Below are 8305 nucleotides of genomic sequence, written 5' to 3'. Positions count from 1 at the left end.
TGTATGTATCCATGTACAAATATATTCCACTGAATTAAATCGTTATATTGAGAGGACGTGAAAGGAAACACCTTATATTTGTTCTATGAAGCACACAGTGGGCTTGTGCTGTGAAGCAAATGAATCCAGGTCAGAGCAACGCCATTTTCACAACCATAAAAGGAGCACATTATTCACAGATCAATTCCCTCTTCTGTGCTCAAATTAAATCAATTACTTCCATTATTCAGACTTGAGTTTACATAGATAGAGGAGCTGGAGCTTATATTGGCTTCCAAAAGGGGGCAATAAAGAATACATTATTACTTCATGAGCCTCAATAGAGGAGCTGGGCTCTGGTTGTTGGTTCGTTATTTGCTAATTTCAAAACAATTACTGAATCACAAACTGCTTAAAGTGAGCAAGTCATTGATCAAAAAAAAAAAAAAAAAAATATATATATATATATATATATATATATATATATGTGTGTGTGTGTGCGTGTGTCAGCACTACAAATTTCATTTAAGATAATGTTATCTTAACCAAGTTTCATTTGGTTGCCTGTTTCTGCGACTGTCCAGAGAGAGTCCAAAAAAAAAATTTCAAAACATTACCTCATCTCTGAACACTTCTGCTGAGTGACATCAGATAGCTTTTCATCATCAAACAATAATGAAAACACTACCCCATGTAACTTACATTTTTTGTTTTTATTGAGAGGGCACCATAGTGGAAGAAACTACATACATGACTTTAAGCCAGCTGTGCAGTTAAGATCCCAGCCATGAATAAGAAAATGCAATTGCCCCCTTCACCCCCTTCCAACTATCCATACTCTTATCGACTTTTATCTTCTCATTTGTACTTTAAGCCAGAAACACCTTCATACTTGATACTGTTCCTCATATTTAATACAATTTGAGTTGTATTCAGGATTTAAATCCCATTCATACTACTTAGACCCTTTCTCACTTTCCCAGCTTCTAGTACTCTTTCTGTTGCTTCTTCATAAAAATAAAGCCAACAATTCAGTTTGGCTTTCAACAAACCTACATAAATGTTTTCTAATGTGCGTCTGCCATGGTTTTTGCAGGAAAAATTTATAATAACCACATTAAATCCATTAAAATGGCCCCTTTTCTTTCTCCCCAGGTGCAGCTTTTGGGTGGGCGTAATGGTCCACTTGTACAACTGAGTACAATGGAGTCCACCATTTTAAGTTTTCAAAAGACACCACAGGGAAGGGTGAGATGAGGGGTGTTTAGTTAGTCGAAATAAGCAAACACTGGAGTTTTAAAGGTGACTCATGTGGGAAGTGAGGACAGGACAAAGACTGGGCCCATAATATGTAGACCAAAGCTCATGAGTCTGAGCAAAGCCTCACGTTGTCAGGTCCTCTGCATTTCCCAGTTAATTTTATAACCAGAGATGCAGGGGGGGGGTTCCTTTAGATTTAAAATTCCCATTTGTTCTCTCTCTTTTTTTAATTAATTAATTAATTTCAAAAGCACTTACATTATACTGTAGTTCTTCTTCTTCATTGTCATTTAATTATTTTTATCGTTATTATTCAAAAATATCCCAGTTATTTATAACACTTTATGTTAATAATAGATCAAAATTAAAATGCACAACTGCTACCTTGTCTTTCTTGCCCTCCAAGGGAACAAAATCCATCAAAGACTTTCTGTCTTTCCTTCACCCTTTTACTGAAGTTGAACAACAGCTTAGTATAGTCCCATGATTCCCAGAGGAAAGTCCTGTCCACTTGGGCTGGGAGACTGTCTGTTCACAGGCCCTGGTTAGCTCACAGGGCATCATCAATAGAAACATGGGCAATACTTAACCAAGTCCTGACTGTCCTGGGAACAGAGATGAAACCCTAAGCAAAGCACCTAGATAATGATGAGAAAATGCTACCATGAGAATTCCATAGTTAATGCTGGAGAGCCGGAGGGGCAAAATACTTAACACCAGACTTACACAAAATGTTTAAGTTTCATTCCAGCTTCCCATTTGGGCTGATGGCCCCCTCTGCTCTTTGTTCTTAGTGTGAGGAGGAAAACCCTTTAAACTAAACCATTCTGACAATAAGGACCCACACAGCTCTGTTGTCAGTGTTCTCGTCGGACATAATGTGGAATGATACCCTGAAACATTTAAGTCTGATGTTACTCTGCGCTTTTCCTTGCTCCTTGCTTCTCACTAAACAAAATAAAAATAAAAATAGGTCACAAATATTTCAATCAACGTTTGACACTGTAGTTGGTAGTTTAGTTTTTTTATGTATTTTATTTCATTTGAATAGTGCATTCATTTGGAACTATTTTTTTCTGCGGATTGCTATAAATTTGTCGTACTAGTAAGCAGTCACTGTACTAAAATGTTGCACCTGGTATTGATTCAAAACAACTTATAGTGCAAACATTAAGCAATGTGTGGTAGTAATTTGTTACCCAGTTCAACAGTGTGGCTCACATATGTGGAGGTCTATGACACAAAGTAACAAAATAATTTATATCAGATTTATAGGTTAGGTCAGGTTATATGGGCAATACTTTTCAAAGGATCAGTTCATTGTTGGTTTTGGTCTTTTGGTGAGGGTTGTTGACAATAAGAAAACTATGGAGCATTTCTAACCTTATTCTTTAATGTATGTCATGTAATGTGACTGCTACTCTGTCAAATTATTCCTAACCCCATTTTCTACCTATTGAAGATGAAGAAAGGCCTTTATTAGTCCCGCAATGGTTGAATTCACAGTATTATATCCATGACACCTCTGAACCATTCTTATTCCAGCCTCTTCAGCCCTGTAATGCATATGGTATGAACCTAAATAGAGTAGGGCATTATACAGTCATTCCCATATATGCCTATACACTTCTACACTGCACTGAATAAATATACAACGCACTTTCTACACACAAAACACTTTCGCTGTGTTAATGCAAACCCCTCGCTGTGTTTTCATCTATATGCAGGACTGTGACTGGATTGCACAGCCACAACTGGCAACATGATTTACTGTAGCTGTGATTGTTTGATTCCGCAGCTGTAAGAGTAAGCAGTAAGAGTGTGAGAGAGATAAGGAACCACAAAATGTGAATACAGTGACAGCACTGAAAGGGGAAAGTGAATGTAAGAGACAAAAGAAAATATGCAGTATCTCTTGGCGAGGCCGGGTATTCCTGCTTTACCTGTTCCTTTAAACATTTTTACCATTCACTAGCACTGGGATAAGTGCAAGTGGTATCATGTCCCCCCATAAAAAGCGAACTGAAATGCATGTTGAGAGATACGTATTGTGTCTTTGGATTTTATAGGTTCATGGTGGGATGTTCAAATGTCCACCATTACTTCTTTAGTATGTTATGATGCTGCTTATTATTTTGTGCATATCCATGCCAGTATTTGTACACAGTGAAAAACAGACCAACTGATTTGCTGTCCTTTCTTACTGTTGTTACTTGGAATGCTGTCTTTTGCTCTTGTCAAATAACACAAATACCTTCTCAACCTATTTGCATTAACTACTGTCTTTCGCACTCTTTTAATCTCAAACCACGTCATTTCATTTATTGGCATGTGCATAAATAACACATTAGAAAAGATGACATCATGTCTTAAATTGCTTTTAGTCATCTTTTATTTAGATTTCTGTTTTTGCCCCTATCTCTACATTTGCCCTTAGTCCATAGTCGTACTCAAAAGAGAGGATTAGTGAGTTTGTAAGCTTACTTTGACCTTAAACCTGGCTTGTGGTCTCACAACAGTGTCTCACTTTAAAGAATTTTAAAAATGTGTCTGAAATATGCCAACATGATCTAAACAGGGCATTTAGCTGGATAATATTTTACATTTACTTTCATCGTGGTGTAATAAATTTTACATTTGTAAAAATTTACACTTGCATTTTAAGTGAATTTGAATCTATTCGCAGTGTTGCCAAGAGACCTACATTCCGCCCATTGTTTGGGAAGATACTTTGAAAGTGTAACATTGCAAACTAATTGTCTTCACACTGGAAGAAGTTGAACTACAGCAAACCAGATGGAGAAATCAAATTTGGTTAACTAAAACTGCTTTAAAAAAGCAGTTTAAACTACTTTGTAAAAAGTATGTGTACAATGCACATGTGAAACAACATTCTAAAAACAAAAAAGATACAAAAATGTTGCATGCAGCAAAAAATGCCACTCAATTGAGTTTACTAGAAAAGTAAATAATTAAATGAATAAAATAAAAAATAAATATCAGTCAGTTCCAGTACTCACAATTCACATTTTCTCTGTGCTGTAATTTTTGTTTTATGCTCTTGCGGTTGTGGCTGACGGAGGGCTGAAACGGCTGCTTTTATGCTGCTAAGATGCTTCTTTTAAGGTATAGCAAGAAAAGAACAGACAAGGGACGAGAAGGAAAAGCAAGGTTTTCTGGGATTGCAGGCAAAGGATGAGAGGAGACCTCTACAGAGCTATGCATTTGTAGGCAAGGATTATAGGATCTACACATTAGATGGTGAAGAATAGGCCAAATTAAATGACTGGGGTGGGAAAAGTCAAAATGTCAAAGGCTGGAGACAAGCTATGTCTTTTAGTTGGTATAAGTGTGTGGGGAGGAAGACAGAGTGGAGATATAGATATAGTGGAAATAGAGACCATGAGTGAATGATTTCACCAAGGTGAAACATGTAGAGAATAACAGGAGAGGACCAAGCACCGAACCCTGAGGAACGCCTTAGCACAGTTTAGCGGTGCGGAGGAGGTGTCATTGTTAATGCTGATGAACTGTTGTCTGTTTCTGAGACTTTATCTAGGAGAAGAAATAATGAAGATTCAAATGACATCTGCAAAATATTTCAGGCTGACAACATAAAGGGCACTATGACTTACCCTGGTGATGTGTTTCCTCTCTGAAGACTTGTTCCCTAATATGCCGACTTCTTTATCACTTGAATTTGCCCATACCTACTCATTCTGCTCCTGACAACACTCCTGCTCAGCCATAGCATCCTGCCATCTTTTTCCTTTGGTTGTCCACTAACTCTTTGACAGTGTAAAGTCTAGAAACATCATGTGTCTGAAAGTGATGTGGGTAACTTTGAGAATCTGTGTTATGTATTTAATTGGAAATAGTTTTCTGATGTGTCCTGAATTTGCTATAAGATCATAATTTTTTGTTACACATCTGAAGCACTCAAAATTGATAAATTAAAGAAATGCATTCATTACTGAGAACAATACAGTTTTCTGTATACCCTCTACACCTGCAACTGCAGCCCTTACGCTCTCCATTTCCTTGCAATGGTGGCAAAGCTGCAACTAGAATAAAGACACGTAAATACTTCTGCACAACAGCCAGTGGACTGGTTGCACAACAGAAATTCTGATGTGTCAGCAAATCACTCACAGGAGTAATTATGACTGATGCATTTCATTACAGTTTGCAGTGGTGAGGTTGTCAAACAATTGAATACCTCATGAGTCACCCTCCCTTCCCAAGCATCTAGTGCAGGGGTCATCATCTACATTTGTCTATGAGACAGACAGACAAAGAAGGTATCTTTTCACATTTATAGCTGCATTTTGCAACACATCTGAAACACTCAAAAACAAACGTGCATATTGTTAATAACAATGAAGTCATGCCTTCTCTACCACCAATTGCACCCTTTATTTTCTCCCTTTTCTTGGCAATGGTAGCAAAGCTGCAACTGGAATCAGTAAAGACGGTTCACAGCAGCCAGTGGACTGCATAACAGACATGTGCTATGACAAGTGATAGCAATAAAACCCACAGGTGTATATTAATGATTGATGCATGTCACTACAGAATGTTCTGGTTCACTGTCACTGTTACAGGGACGCTTAATGAAACTGGGCTGTCATTACTGCTATTAAGTCAACCCATGCTTTTCTTGCTGTATAACCAGTCCAGTCAGCTCAGACACACACAGAATGGTTCACCAAAATGTTAGAACTGACTGGGTACAGAAGGGACTATCAGCTCAGTTAAAAAGGTGCACCACCCCATCTCATGTCTTTGTCAGCATCTGGCTCCAGGAGCGGTATCAGAGATTTGCTCTTATTACTCCCCATGCTCTCATTTGATGTCTAATAAACTTTGGAGGCATACAGAGCAGTGACCCAAACATAACTGTAATAACATATCAGCTTTACTTAGTCTCGTGAGTAGTCTGCAAGCAATAAGAGGATGACCTTGAGCACCATTTGGGGATGTTTTCTCCTCCGGAAAAGCTCGTTTACACTCTGCATGCAGTGTTGGAGTGTCGACGGCCTGTTTGGTGGGGTGAGTGTTGAGGACACATGCATGGGTGTGAGGTTCTAAGCCTCAGCTGGGGGCAGCTGTGGCCTAGAGGTTGGAGAAGTGGCTTGTGATCGGAGGGTTGCTGGCTCGATTCCCCCACCGGACAGGCAGGAAATATTTGGGTGTGCTGAAGTGATTAATGCGATAAATGCCCCCCCCCCCCCCCCCCCCCCCCCCCCCCATTAGCCAGCTGATGTGCACTTAACCCCCAATTTGATGCTGCTCACTACTCCTGTGTGTTTCACTGCATGTAATTTGCTGGGTGTTGTGTGTGTGTTCAACTAGGGATGGGTCAAATGCAGATGACAAATTCAGTGTGTGAATGTAAAAATATATATACTGTCAATAAAGTGATTCTTCTTCTTAAACTGCGATGTGCTTAGTGTTTTTTGACAATCCCTATAGACACTGTGACTTGCTTTCCACTATGCCCAGCACTACAACTCCCTTGATTTTTAGCCACACAAGTTCACGACCGACACCAGCACCCTTATATGGAGACATTATGTTTTATGATTCTTGTACCTCATACTTTCTTTGTCGTCCTACCAAGTCTTTAGTAAATCATTTTTATTTCTTATTCTTATGCTATATAATTCCATTGCATATTTCCCTGTCAATTATATGAGAAACATTGCTGAATGCAATAGTAGGAAACAACTCTGAGGTGGAGGATTTAGCTGATGAACTAAGCGATAAAGGCTATATTCCACCTGACTCACTCAGAATTTGATCAGAAGACAGAGTGTCGCAACTTTATCTAAACATGTGCAGAGATCCAGAGGACGTGTGCACAAATGTCTGCACGGTGAAAGTGTTGATATCACTGACACCAGGATGGACAAAGCATGGCTGGGAAGACTGGCAACCACTAAACTGTGGACTACACTGATACAGAGTTGCTGAAACACATTGCAAACTGCACAAATGCTATGTCAGTATCAAATGCTGTGTCACTCAAATGAACATGTTCTATTGTAATGTATGACAAGTGAGTGAGTGACAGATTTTTCAAACTGAGGAAACATCTAAAAGTAGTTATTTAGGATGCTCTGATTGGCCACCAATCATTATCCACCAATATTTGTTATAAATAATTTGATTGGTAGTTTCTATAAAGGCATATCAGATCGATGTTATATAATCCTGTGTGTGGTTAGTGACATGTAATGTCTTCTTATGCTTACAAAAAGAAGCTCTTTTGGAGCATTTCACACAGGCCAGTAGGTGTGACACACTGCTCCTACAGACACAAACTGGAGTGAACTGAAGTATGGCTCTGAATGAGGACAAACAATTTCTTTTTCTACCACAGCATTCACCAGCTACCGTGGAACGTCTGTGACAAAAAAATTGGGTGTGGATGGCTTCAGCATATCTGCTGAGGGTGATACCAGGTGAGCAGTGCTTTTTTTTGCTTTTGTTCTTTCCCTCTCTAGAGTCACAGTTACACTGATGTTTCCAAAAGGTTTTCCTTTTTACCTTTTTTTTTTGCTGTTCTCTTCTTTTTGCTTAATCTCATCCTTGACTCCATGCCACACAACAAAACACCTTAACACCTAACATGAGACAGTACAAATACTGACCCTCTCCTCCATGGTTTTGACACATATGTTTTATGTTTTATTCAGTTTTACAAGTGTCCACAGGGACTGAAATGAAAAGCATCGATCCCCAAAGACAAAGAAACGTGTAGCTACTTGACTTTAAATGATAACTAGATGATCTTCTGCTGGTTTGCAGTGATACAAGTTAGACGTGCAGTGTACATACTGCAGAGGACTAATGTAGCCATAAAAGTCAAACGCTTGAATTAGTTTTAGTCTATGGTGTTACATAAAAAGATCATAAAACATCAAAGACTGGCGGGAGAGGCTCGAGAAACCGCAGGACATCCTCTGCATGTTGATGCAAAACTGAATCAGTTCATTTATCATTCATTTATAGGCTGGGTTTTGATGATTGATGGGTTTGATCCAGTTCTCTGCACCAAAAT

The sequence above is a fragment of the Scatophagus argus genome, chromosome 7, assembly GCF_020382885.2.
Source record: "Scatophagus argus isolate fScaArg1 chromosome 7, fScaArg1.pri, whole genome shotgun sequence".
NCBI lineage: Eukaryota > Metazoa > Chordata > Actinopteri > Scatophagidae > Scatophagus > Scatophagus argus.
Note: the sequence above shows the minus strand (reverse complement) of the source record.